At 36.4% G+C, this 12,011-nt stretch overlaps 1 protein-coding gene and 1 pseudogene across 2 annotated transcripts in view; both read right to left on the bottom strand.

The window, feature by feature from the left end:
• The window catches only part of rab3ab (RAB3A, member RAS oncogene family, b), a 35,512-nt gene that overhangs the window by 21,680 nt on the left and 1,821 nt on the right, over positions 1 to 12,011 (bottom strand). The window lies entirely within an intron of this gene.
• On the bottom strand, positions 7,610 to 8,696 carry LOC307150716 (putative nuclease HARBI1; annotated as a pseudogene). The gene has a single exon. The product of its transcript is annotated as a putative nuclease HARBI1 (transcript).

Genomic DNA, 12,011 nt, shown 5'->3' with positions numbered 1-12,011 from the left:
TATTACTACTACTGGTTGAATGATTTTGGGAAACAAATCTAGATGTGATTTTTCTATTTTAAATTGTGATTGCAAATTATAATGCATTTTTTAAAAGCAGGGTTAGTGAGTGGGTCAGCACAGTTTAACCAGTTACCATAGTAGTAATACTATTGCACTGTCATTTTTTTCTTACAAATCTAGTATTTAATACATTTTCAAATGCATGTATAAGCGACCCAAACTCTCAGCACAGAATTTACTGCGTACCGAGCCATTCTGAGATGCTGAAAACGCAAAGATCATGAGTTGCTCGGTTGTAAAAGAACACACCCTCTGAAACACACAGCGCATCAGACTAAATATGATATAACCTGATAGATGCCTTTGCGATTTGATAATTCAATTAGAATTCATAAAAGTTACCAACCAACTGGTGAGTGACACAATTTCATACACTCACCAACTATAGTTTTTACAAGTATATGGCGATTGTTCATTTTAGGCCCTGCTTGTATGCTTTGCAGAAATGGCAATCCCAGAATGCAATGCAATGAAATCAGTGCAAAAAATGTATAAACCAATAGAAATGTTGATCATACTTAAATCATTCAATACTGATACTTAATAATAAAAACAGTTTAATCTAATTAAAATGAACTGTTCATGCAATATGTGTACTACTTTTAACTCTTTCACTGCCATTAACATAATTTTCTGTCATTTATGAGACAACGCTTCTAAGCCATTGAAGGAATTTTTCGGCTTTCCGTGTTGTTATTTTAATTACAGTAGCTATTAGGCAACTTTTGAAAGAGTACAGTACATAGAAAGGGGGGATCTCCTCAGTCACCGATGCGATGGCAGCCATATTGCGCCAGAACGCTGTTCAAAATGTTGCTTTTTTTATGAAACTTAACCACATTCAAGTGGTTCAGTTATTTATACAACTAAATATTCTGCGGGCCATGAAAGTTTTGTGAAAACAATCAAAAACGCTGGAAAATACTGGTACGAAAAGTGTTGTTTATTTGAGAATAACCAAATCATTACGCAGTCATATTGGCAATGACTCCAGGGCAGATGTTTTGGACAGGAAAAAGCAACTTGTATCTGCTTGAATGGGGAAATACCAAAAACTATTAGTCAAACTCACACTTCAATAACATATTTCAAATCAGCAATAAAGTCTCATAAACCGGTTCTTACACTCAAACAAGTTACTGTTTCTATCAAAGCTACAAGCAGCAGCTGCAGTGATATGACCAAAATGTTATATTACAATATGAGTAAAGTCCCCCAGTTAAGGAAATTCCAGTTCCAATTAAGGAATTGTTCATTTGTTACTCTAATTGATAGAGTAACCAATGCTGCATGGTAAAATGCAACAGCTGTTTTCAAACTTGGTTTGTTTAACGTGTTGTGCGTAGCCTACGCTGTCATTTTGATTTTTTCATTTTGATTTTTCATTTTTTTAAATCTTGATTTTTTTCAGAACAATTGAACAATACACGATTTCAATTATTATTATTTTTTTATGTTTAACTAGTCAACTTAAAAGCGTAACTACAATATGATTCAAGTAAAGTTTTCTTTATTAACCAACTGGTTAAAAAAAAGTTATATTCAAAGTGCACCACACCTGAAGTGATCAATAAGGTGTAAATGTAAAACAAATGACTTGTTATTTGTTAAATGTCTTTGCAGAAAATGTGCATGAAATATGAAGTACAAATATTGTACAAACTTATCTTAAACATTCTATATACTCAGAAATAATATAAAATAAAATAAAAAATGCAAATATATTTTAGCCAAAAAGTAATAGCAATAAATAACACCAATAATAGGCTATTATTAACAGCAAATGCTTTGTAGAAAATAACAGCACATTTCAGCCTGTCACCATCATGCAAACATGAAATATCAAACATAGTTCTTTACAGGTTTTTGCATTCCCTTGCACTATTTTTCTTGTACATGTTTGGCTGTTGTACTCGTGTCTCGCGTCTTTTGCAGTGTCTCACCCATGAAACGGCATTTTAAAACGTAGCGCTCAATTTAAAAAAAGTTCAACTCAAGTCTAATATATGCTTTTTTCCCATTCCACTTCCCGCGTCTCGTTTTTTTTTTTCCCACGCAATAGAGTGGTGCAGGTATGACGTCACTTTGTAGGCCAACCAGCATCACACTAGTTCCCTCGACAAGTTATCAAAAAACATTTATCCAGAACTTTTGAGTTAGAATAGTTTGAAAGAGCACAATTATAACCATAAGATGCTGTAAAAGCGAACTGAGTTTACAGGTTCGGCGTGATGACGTTTAATCTCCTCGACAGCCTCTGCAGTCCCATTTAGCCACTTGCTAGCAACCGCCTTTTTAAAGACACGTAACGGCTTCAAAAAATCACTAGTGGGGTAATACTGGTATATTTTTTATGTCACAGAATAAAACGTGAAAGTGTCTTGAGCTTGTGTTCATTTAACTATGTGTAACATTTGCTAACATTTTTATTCAAAACCTTGATTTCTTGATTTAAAAATGATAAAATTCAGGCAAAACATTCAATTCGAATTAATTGAAAAAAAAAAAAAAAAATGGTCCAGCCCTGCTACTACTTGTTGCACAGTTTTTTCGTTTTGTAAATTTGTATTTAAGTGAAATATATTTTGTGTATATATATATATATATATATATATATATATATATATATATATATATATTTTTTTTTTTTTTTTTTTATTTTTTTTTTTTTTATTGTTTTTCTCCATTCACAGAAGCGCTGCAGGTATGTGACGATTTATGAATCCTCATGTTCTGTTGTTTATGCTGCTATTTGTGCATGTAAAGCTGAACAAAACAATTTTTGGTATTTATAATGGGTCACAGATACTTATACATTCTAACTTAATTGTGGCCCCCTCATTTTAAGATGGGATCCCCAAAAAATGTAATTCTGGCTATGCCACTGGTCCACCGGCATATATCGCCCACCCCTAATATGGTTTTTGGTATTATGCTGTTAGCTTAGCAACATGCAAACTGTTGCAAAATATGCATTACATAAGGAGCACTATTTGTATAATGCATGATGTGTATGCGACATTTCCTACATACAGTTGCTCCTTATGTAGTGAGCTGACAGAAAGGCAGCTAACAGTTTTGGAACAGAGCCATTGTGATTTAGTACATGTAGGAGCTTTCTGAGGACAGCAGAGCAAGCAAAAGCTCAACTTCAAAATGACTTTATGGCTGAGTGAATCGTTGTCCCATCCACTGTCTGACACTTATCCCTTGAGACCTGTGACCAAACAGCAGCGGTAGAGTCACCAGCTACTGAAAATCAGTCAGGCAAGAATCCCGGGACAAAAAGAAATGTCTGAGCGGCTGCCATGCCTTGGCATTAATCTGACATTTTCTTTTGGTGTCAGATCAATATTTGGCACAGGACCTTCTGAATTTAAAACCGTCTTTTTTTAACACCTTCATCAGAATATGACAAAAGCGACTCAATCTATTGTCCATCTGAAGTTTACATGAGCTGCTGTAATGATAATGATCATTATAATCTGTGATTGTATAACCTTACGGCTGTAAATGACTTAAATATATATTAGGCTAAATCATTATAATATCTTAATGAGAAAACATAAAATCAGAATAAGAAAATGATAAGAAATCAACATCAAGTTGAATAAAAAAGGTGATATATTTACAGGTTAAATGCACTTACTACAGTACATTAGTACTAACCCTATAGTAACTAAGTACTATGTAGTTAATTAATATTACTCAGTACTTTTTTGTTTAATTTCACTGTACGTCACCTTAAAATAAACTGTAATGGCATTAAACACGTTTAAAGGAACACGCCACTGTTTTTTGAAATGGGGGTTATTCACCGTCTCCCCTATACATTTAGATAGGTGGGCAAACGCATTTTTTGTCTCAGTGCATGCATTGTCTTAGTCTGGCAGTGCCACCGCTAGCTTAGCTTAGCATAATGAATGGAATCATTTGTTGCCGGATAGCATGTCATGAGTAAAAGTGATAAAAAAAATAAAAAAATAAAAAATAATTACTTCTTGTAGCCAGCGTATTCACGACGAGTACAAATAGCAATGCAGAGATATCCCGCAACACCGGCTAAAATTCACGCCGGTATACGGAAGTTGGGGGATTTCAGGTGTTGCATGATATCTCTGCACCCAAGTAGCAGTGCTTCGCCTGTGCTTCACGCCAATATAGTCCCAAGTCAATATCTACCTAGGAAATCGCCTAGTCTTAATCTGCATTGCTATTTGTACTCGTCGTGAATACGCAGGCCACAAGTAGTAATTATTATTATTTTTATTTTTTTTAAATAATTGTATTTTTTTTTAAATAAATCTTTTACTCACGACATGCTATCCGGCAACAAAGGATTCCATTCATTATGCTAAGCTAAGCTAGCGGCGGCGCTGCCAGACTAAGACAATGCCTGCACTGAGACAAAAATGCTTTTGCCCACCTATCTAAATAGGGGAGACGATGAATAACCCTATTTCAAAAAACGGTGGCGTGTTCCTTTAATTAATCATGTTAGCATGTTAACTTAGAATTATTAATTACTCTTTTCTGTAAAACAAGAACCAGGTGTACTCAACTGTGTTCTCAACTGTATCAAATAAATACAATGCAAGTGACTTTCCATTTTCATTGTGATTAACCACAGATAATGTTAGACACATTTATTAGTCTTCAACCCTGATACATTTACTTTACAAGCCTTTAAGAATAGTAGATGGTTGAAAAGGACTGTGTCATGATTCCTGTCTTCTTTTCCCCTGATCTTGTGTGGACTTGTTATTTCCTGTTTTGCGTCATGTTTTTTTTTTTTGTAGTTTTTCTTGAAGGTGAGCAGAGAAGAAAGTTAAAGAGGGCAAATGTAACATGAGCTTACACACTGTACATATTGCAGTGACTCAACAACGCTTGGAAGATCAGATTGGGATCAAGTGAAAAGCAACAATCAGATCTTATGGATGTCTGATAGACACATAAAAGAAAGAAAATGCTGAAACACTGTGCACGCCTTTCACATTGACAAGGACAGATGTTTTATTCTTATCAAGCTGTCTCAGGAAGGTTTTCCTTTAAATAAGGACTAATAAGCCATTCCACCCTAACAATGTTTTACATCATGAAATTAAGCTAATTCTGACATGGGGAAGAAAAATGTCAAGTTAGACTAATGTTCGTCTCAAGTCAGTCGTGCCATACACATACAGATGCTGGAATATATTCGGAACAGCATATCACTACTATTTCTGCAGAATGTATAATGTGCATGTATGCATATTTTCCAAATGCATTGAAAATAATGACCTATTGTATTTACAAACAATTGCAGTACACAATGAAACACACTGTGTACTCAACTGTATCAAATAAATACAATGCAAGTGACTTTCCATTTTCATTGTGATTAACCACAGATAATGTTAGACACATTTATTAGTCTTCAACCCTGATACGTTTACTTTACAAGCCTTTAAGAACAGTAGATGGTTGAAAAGGATTGTGTCATGATTCCTGTCTTCTTTTCCCCTGATCTTGTGTGGACTTATTTCCTGTTTTGCGTCATGTTTTCTTTGTAGTTTTTCTTGTTGATTAGTTCTTTAATTGTTCCCAGGTGTGTCTTATTTGCCAATTACCCCTTGTGTATTTAAATTATTCTGGTTCCTGGTTCTCTGGTCTACATGTTGGATTTCTGTCAATAAACTCACTGCATGGATCCAGCTCTCCTCCGTTCTTGAAAACTCCCTACGTTACAGATCGCATGCCCAAATCGCAGTAAAAGCATTGGATTTTATGCAAGCTACAGCTGTATACATGATTTCTATTTCTTTTTATTACATGGTATATTCAACAAACCTGTCTGCAACCATTCAGGTGTCCAGGCAATGTTTATTAATTGCTCTGAAACAGCTGCGTTGACAGCGAAGGAGAGTTTGTGTGTGTACAATATTAGCAATGTTGCAGTCTCGGCATTGGATGGACAGCTGAAAGACCTTCAAAATATAAACTTTAAATTAGCTACTTTTTCATGTTTTTCCAACTTGGTGTCATCTCCTTCTCATGTTTTTTTTTTTTAAAAAGGGCTTTAAGTACTATGTACTTACATTGAAATTAATAATTTGATACAATGTACTTATTGTGTAACTACATGTTTTTACATTGTACTTACATTTGAAAAATTCCTGCATGTGATTACAGCTGTAATTAATTTATGTAATTACATTTGTAATTACACAGTTGACCCTTCCCTTACATCTTAAACCTACCCAATCCACCACACCTGTCCCTAACCATACCCGTATCACACCTCAATAGCAGCAAAAGTGTTTTACAATACAACATGAACACAATAAGTACATTGTACTTATTTTTTGATGTAAGTACATACTTAACGCCACTTAATATAAAGTGGGACCAAAAAAAGTAATGCCTACCTCATTATTTATGTATTTATTTATTTATTTATTTCAGTGTTAATAAATACAAGAAATTGTGCTTTAGTAGATTAGAAACACACCGGTAAGATTCATCATTTAACTGTACAATTTCAAATGTTAGGGCTGTTTGACTTAACTTGCAGAATACAGGAAAAGTGGTATATTTATTGTTTTCCTTTTTCCTTCCTATAGTTTAGTAGAGATCTTTAGCAACACTACCTTTCAAAAGTTAAGGGTTGGTAAGACTTTTTGTTATGCTCACCAAGGTTATATTAATTTGATGAAAAATACAGTAAAAACAGTAATATTGTGAAATATTATTACAAATTGAGAATTACTGTTTTCTATTTGTGAACGATTTTCAGCATCATTACTCCAGTTTTCAGTGTCACATGATCCTTCAGAAATCATTCTAATATGCTGATTTGCTGCTCAAGTAACATTTCTTATTATTCTCATTATTATGTTAAACAGTTGTGCTGCTTAATAATTTTTTGGAAACCACGATAATTTATTTTTCAGGATTTTATTATGAATAGAAAGTTCAAAATAATGTATTAGAAATAATAATCTTTTGTAACAGTATATGACTTTACTGTGACAATTTAATGTGTCCTTCCTTGCTGAATTTGACGTTTTATTCCAAGACGACACCTGGGCCCAGTTTTTCAAAAGTAATCCAGTGGGATTTTGGATCACGGATTGGATCAAATCTTGGAAATGGGTTTTTCAAAAGCAAAAGAGGGATTCCGAACTAAGATCAGAGCATGTAATCTGATCTTACATTTGATCCGGATCAAACCTGCCCTTTGGGTTTTTCAAAACTTTGAACTCGGTTTGGGATCTATTAGATCCAAAAAAAAAAAAACAGGATTATCCTGATCCCATCAGAAGGGTGGATTCAGTTGTGATTTTTCGAACCAAATTAAATCTGATGGTATATACATTTCTTCATATTTGAAGCATATGAAGCATGTCACATCTAATGAGATATGGTATATAAAAATAAATAAAAATAAATCTCAAAGCTATCAGCTGTCAAATAAATGTCACTGTTGCTCACAGTTCTATAATTCCACAGTATACTAATGGCAATGACAACAACAAATATACTCAGTCATTCAGTAGCCTAGTTAAAAGTAATTTCTCACAATTGCATCTCTAATTGCATGTCCAGTGTGTCCTTCATTAGGTAAGAACATTGGCGGCTGTTCTGGTTCTACATCAGGCTCAAAAATTGTCATCAAGAGGGACATGACGCCTGGTGGCGATGTTATGCAAAACAATACAGGCAAAGGATTATGTTGCATGCCACCTTGGGTTGTACTCACAAGTAGTTAAGGCACGCAAACCGTCTCTTCAGGACTCCATTTAAGCGTTCAATGGCACATCTTGTTTTGCAATGTGAGGAACTGCACCTGCTCAGGTGTGTTTGCAACTGGAAAAGGGGTCATTAGCCAGGGTAGGAGTGGATGTGCGCTGTCTCCCAATACTATGCCATTTGGTCGGTGGGATTGAAGCTCTCTGTACAGTGCACTCTCTCTTAGAATATGTGCATCATGAACAGACCCTGGCCATTTCACAACACAGTTGGTTATTATGAGGTCAGCAATGTCCACAATTTGGATGTTGATGCTGTGCCTCCCCTTTCGACTGACATACTCCCACTTCCTTTCACAAGGTGCTTGGATATACACATGAGTACAATCAATAGCACCAATACTAGTGCTAGGCATATTCCCCATTTGAAAAAACATGTGCTTAGTCTGAGCTGTCTGGTCATCCTTAGGAAAGGAAACAAATTGATTGATCAGACTGCCCAGTGCTACTGACATAGCCTTCACCACATTACTCACGGTTGCTTCTCTCACTCCCATATTGTCACCAATTACTTGGTAGAAAGTCCCACATGCGAAAAAGCACAGAGCGATTAAGCACTGTTCCTCCACGGATAAAGCATGACTCCTTTGGGTTTGGTGTTGGAGTGTTGGCCTGACATGATCTGCAATGTACTTAATGTCATCTCTCCCAAAGCGAAAACATTCACACAGTTCTTCTGATGTGTATTGCTCGAGTGGTTTGGCACGCTCAGCATGCGCTTTAACGGTACCTTCTCCTATGGTAACGATGAATAATACCCACCATGTGGATGCCTCTGTAGGCTAAGAGAAATGGGTGCAAAGACATGATGTGTTTAAATGGTGTCACCCATTAACCAGCAATGAGCTTATTGGTGTAAGCCTAATTGAGCACAAGCCAAAGCAAACATGCTCAAGGCTTTTAAGATCAGGTTTGGCTACACCAAAGAGTTGGAGCCATGGACTCAAAAGGGCCTAATTTCACTGTGGCAGAAACTTGTGCACTGCTGGAGGGTGTTCGGGCCAATTTTGCCTCGATAGTAGGAGGTTTCAGCTCTGCAAAGGGTGGAGAAGTGACCAAAAAAGGAAAACATTTGGGAGGACATAACCTCAATGTAAATGCCATGGGGTCTGGCCAAAAGAGGACCATAAAACAAGTTTTGTTGCGATTGAAGAACCTTAGGACCAAGGCAACGAAAGACCTTACTGAAGCCAAGAACCCCCAAACAGGTAATATAAGAGGGGTGATTTCACTGATATGGTCCTAGATATCATAGGAGGAGAAAAACCAGAGGCCCTGCATGGCATTGAAGGCATAGAAGCAGATGGAGAGGCCACAATTACAAAGTGGTAAGCCATGCCCACAAAGACTAGGACTTCAGAAGAATGCGAGCAAAATTCTCCTGCAGAGGATATGTTTGTCCTGGGCTTGACTACAATGATTGAGGAGGAAGATAGATCCCCAGTGGATGTAATGAAGACAGTCCAAGACGTTCCTACAAGAAAACGCAAACGTTCCTCAGCTACAAACCATGATGGTGATAGCTATGAGTTGCTTCTGAAACGGGAAACCAAAAGAGCAGAAGTATAAATTGAACTGGGTAAAGAACAAATCTTGCTTACCCAACTGCAGCAAAAAAAAGTGCAGATGGAGTTACATCTCCTAAAGGCAGAGATGGAAAGAGCTAGTATCTGTCCTATAAAGGATTTTTGACTATTGGATAGTATTGTTTTTGTTTTGTTATTTAACATTATAACAAAATAAGGAATGTAAAATGCTTCTGTTTCTTAAAATTAAAACAAACAATGGCTTTTTGTGGCCACCGGTATTTTGGCTACACTGTTGGTTCCATTTAAGGCTCTGATAAACAGGATTTGGTAATCCTGAAATTTGGTATTTGGATCACAGTGATCCAATCCAATGTTCCTTTAAAAAACTGGCATAAAAGTAAGATGGATCAGGTGATCCTGGATAGCAAAACATGGGATTTCCAAATCCAGATCAATTTGATCCAGATTATTATTATTTTTCTTTTTTAAAAACTGGGCCTTGGACACCACTCATATGCAGTGTTATGAGGTCATGTGACAACAAATAGCATACATTTGTCTGTATTCTGCAACGTTTACCATTGGATAATGTGTATTCTGTTTAAAAAAAAAAAAAAAAAAAGTAGTCCAGATATAAACAGATAAAAGTACATCACAGTATATAGCTAGTAGGCCTATTCCATTCACAATATAACTTCTCTCTTAATTCAAACACACTGAAAAAGAATAAGAGATTCAGTGCTGACATTTCACCTTAAAACATTCCATTAAATAAACCCTTAAAGCAATTGGTTCAGAAAGGCTTCCATCACAGACAGAGGCTAACGTCATACTACTATACACTTACTATTTCTACAGTATATAGTATGCATGCATACTGTGTACAGTATATAACAGAACAGACTATGGCTGTGTCCAAAATGGGGCACTATTTGAGGGGATAGTCATTTGGTGTCCAAAACCATAGTGGGTGTTATTGAGTGCACTTATTTATTCCCACAATGCATTGCAATAACGAGTGTACAACCAATGTACACTCAATGACTAGAGAATACCCATAATGCACTGTGACGGTCGCACCGAATGAATTCCCGTGTCTGACCATCCATCCATCCTTTTTCCAAATCGCTGGTCCAATGTGGCATAATATCATACAGGTATAAATTCCTTTTTAATTGATTATTAAATTGTTTAATTAAGGTTTATACATGGTAGTTTCCATGACAGAATTCAAGATAAATCATTAGGCCTACTACTGGAGCTGGCAGTTTGCTAAGTTTCAAATGATTATTAAAGGGTACATAACATGCACAGTTTCACCTAATCTCATGTTAATCTTGAGTACCTATAGAGTAGTAGTGCATCCTTAATATCTCCAAAAAGTGTTTAGTTTTATTATAATTTTAAAAGAAAAAACAGCTTTCCGATTCTCTCCGGGAAAAGCCGAGGTCCTGGAGGCGGAGCTATAGAGTCAAGCGGTACGTAGCGCTGATTTCCAGCAAAAGACAGAAATCTGATCCAGTTGTACTTACATGACTGGGGTCTTTTATCACTGGGACCACTCCACGTTTTAATAGCAAACGATTTGCAAATCCAGCGTCGAGGCCTTGTTAATAAAACATTCGTCACTGAAATGACCAGAACACATAACCGCACTTCCTACACTCCGTTGCTGCCCCGGAAAAACAAACTGCATCCACTGTTCCTGTAACACTGGGTTCTTTGGAAAGCTGAACACGGTAAGATTTCCCTCACATCCAAATACACACTTTTTTGGAGACATTCTTGAACAAATCCTATGTAGCGCTGCCGATGATTTCCTGTTGAAGCGCGTTGATGTGCGCGGTCTCGTTCTCCTCTGGTCGACGTGCGCGCAGGCGAGCTTTTCCGAGAGAAATGCTCATATAAGGAGTTCCACTCTGATCTACGTCATTAGATCCACGATCGAAAAAAAACCAGCCGAAACTTGCACCAACCCGGAAGTAAGATTTTCGGCACAGAAATTCTCCATTATTCGTCCAAAATATTTTTTTTAAACTTTGCCCATGTTTAGCATGAGAATCCATCTCTTTAACAGTGTAAACAACTCTGAATACATGAAACACCATTGTACCCCCCCTTTAAATGGCAAGCAAAAACTATGCAAAAGCGGCAGCCCTTCCAGCGAACTCGGTGTCAGAATTCACTCGCTCGTTTTCATTCACTCCTTCAAGTGAACTATTTTAGTGGACTAATGTAGGGAATAGTGAATGATGGTAAAGGGGGCGATTTCGAACACAGCCTATGTCCATTACTGTATCCCACAATGCAAAGCACTTGACCTTATATATTATTTCCAGAGTGAAACAAAATTCAACAAGTCCTCAGTCATTATTTCAACAAGCCATTTGTCTTAGAGAGTTAAAGTTTACCCAAAAATAAGAGTTAGGCTATTTTTTCCTTTACTCACCTTTATGTCATCGTCTATGGGATGCAAAAGGAAAAGTTTTAAAGACTGCAGGTTGCTCATTTCTATGGAATTACAATGAACCAGGAGTGCTCCATGGAAAAAGTTACCAAGTTTGGAACAACATGAGGATGAGTAAATTATTATACACAACATTTTTAAAACAGCCTTTTTATTTAC

Source organism: Squalius cephalus (assembly GCF_949319135.1).
Source record: "Squalius cephalus genome assembly, chromosome: 22".
Lineage (NCBI taxonomy): Eukaryota > Metazoa > Chordata > Actinopteri > Cypriniformes > Leuciscidae > Squalius > Squalius cephalus.
Note: the sequence above shows the minus strand (reverse complement) of the source record. Positions and strands in the feature narration are given on the sequence as shown.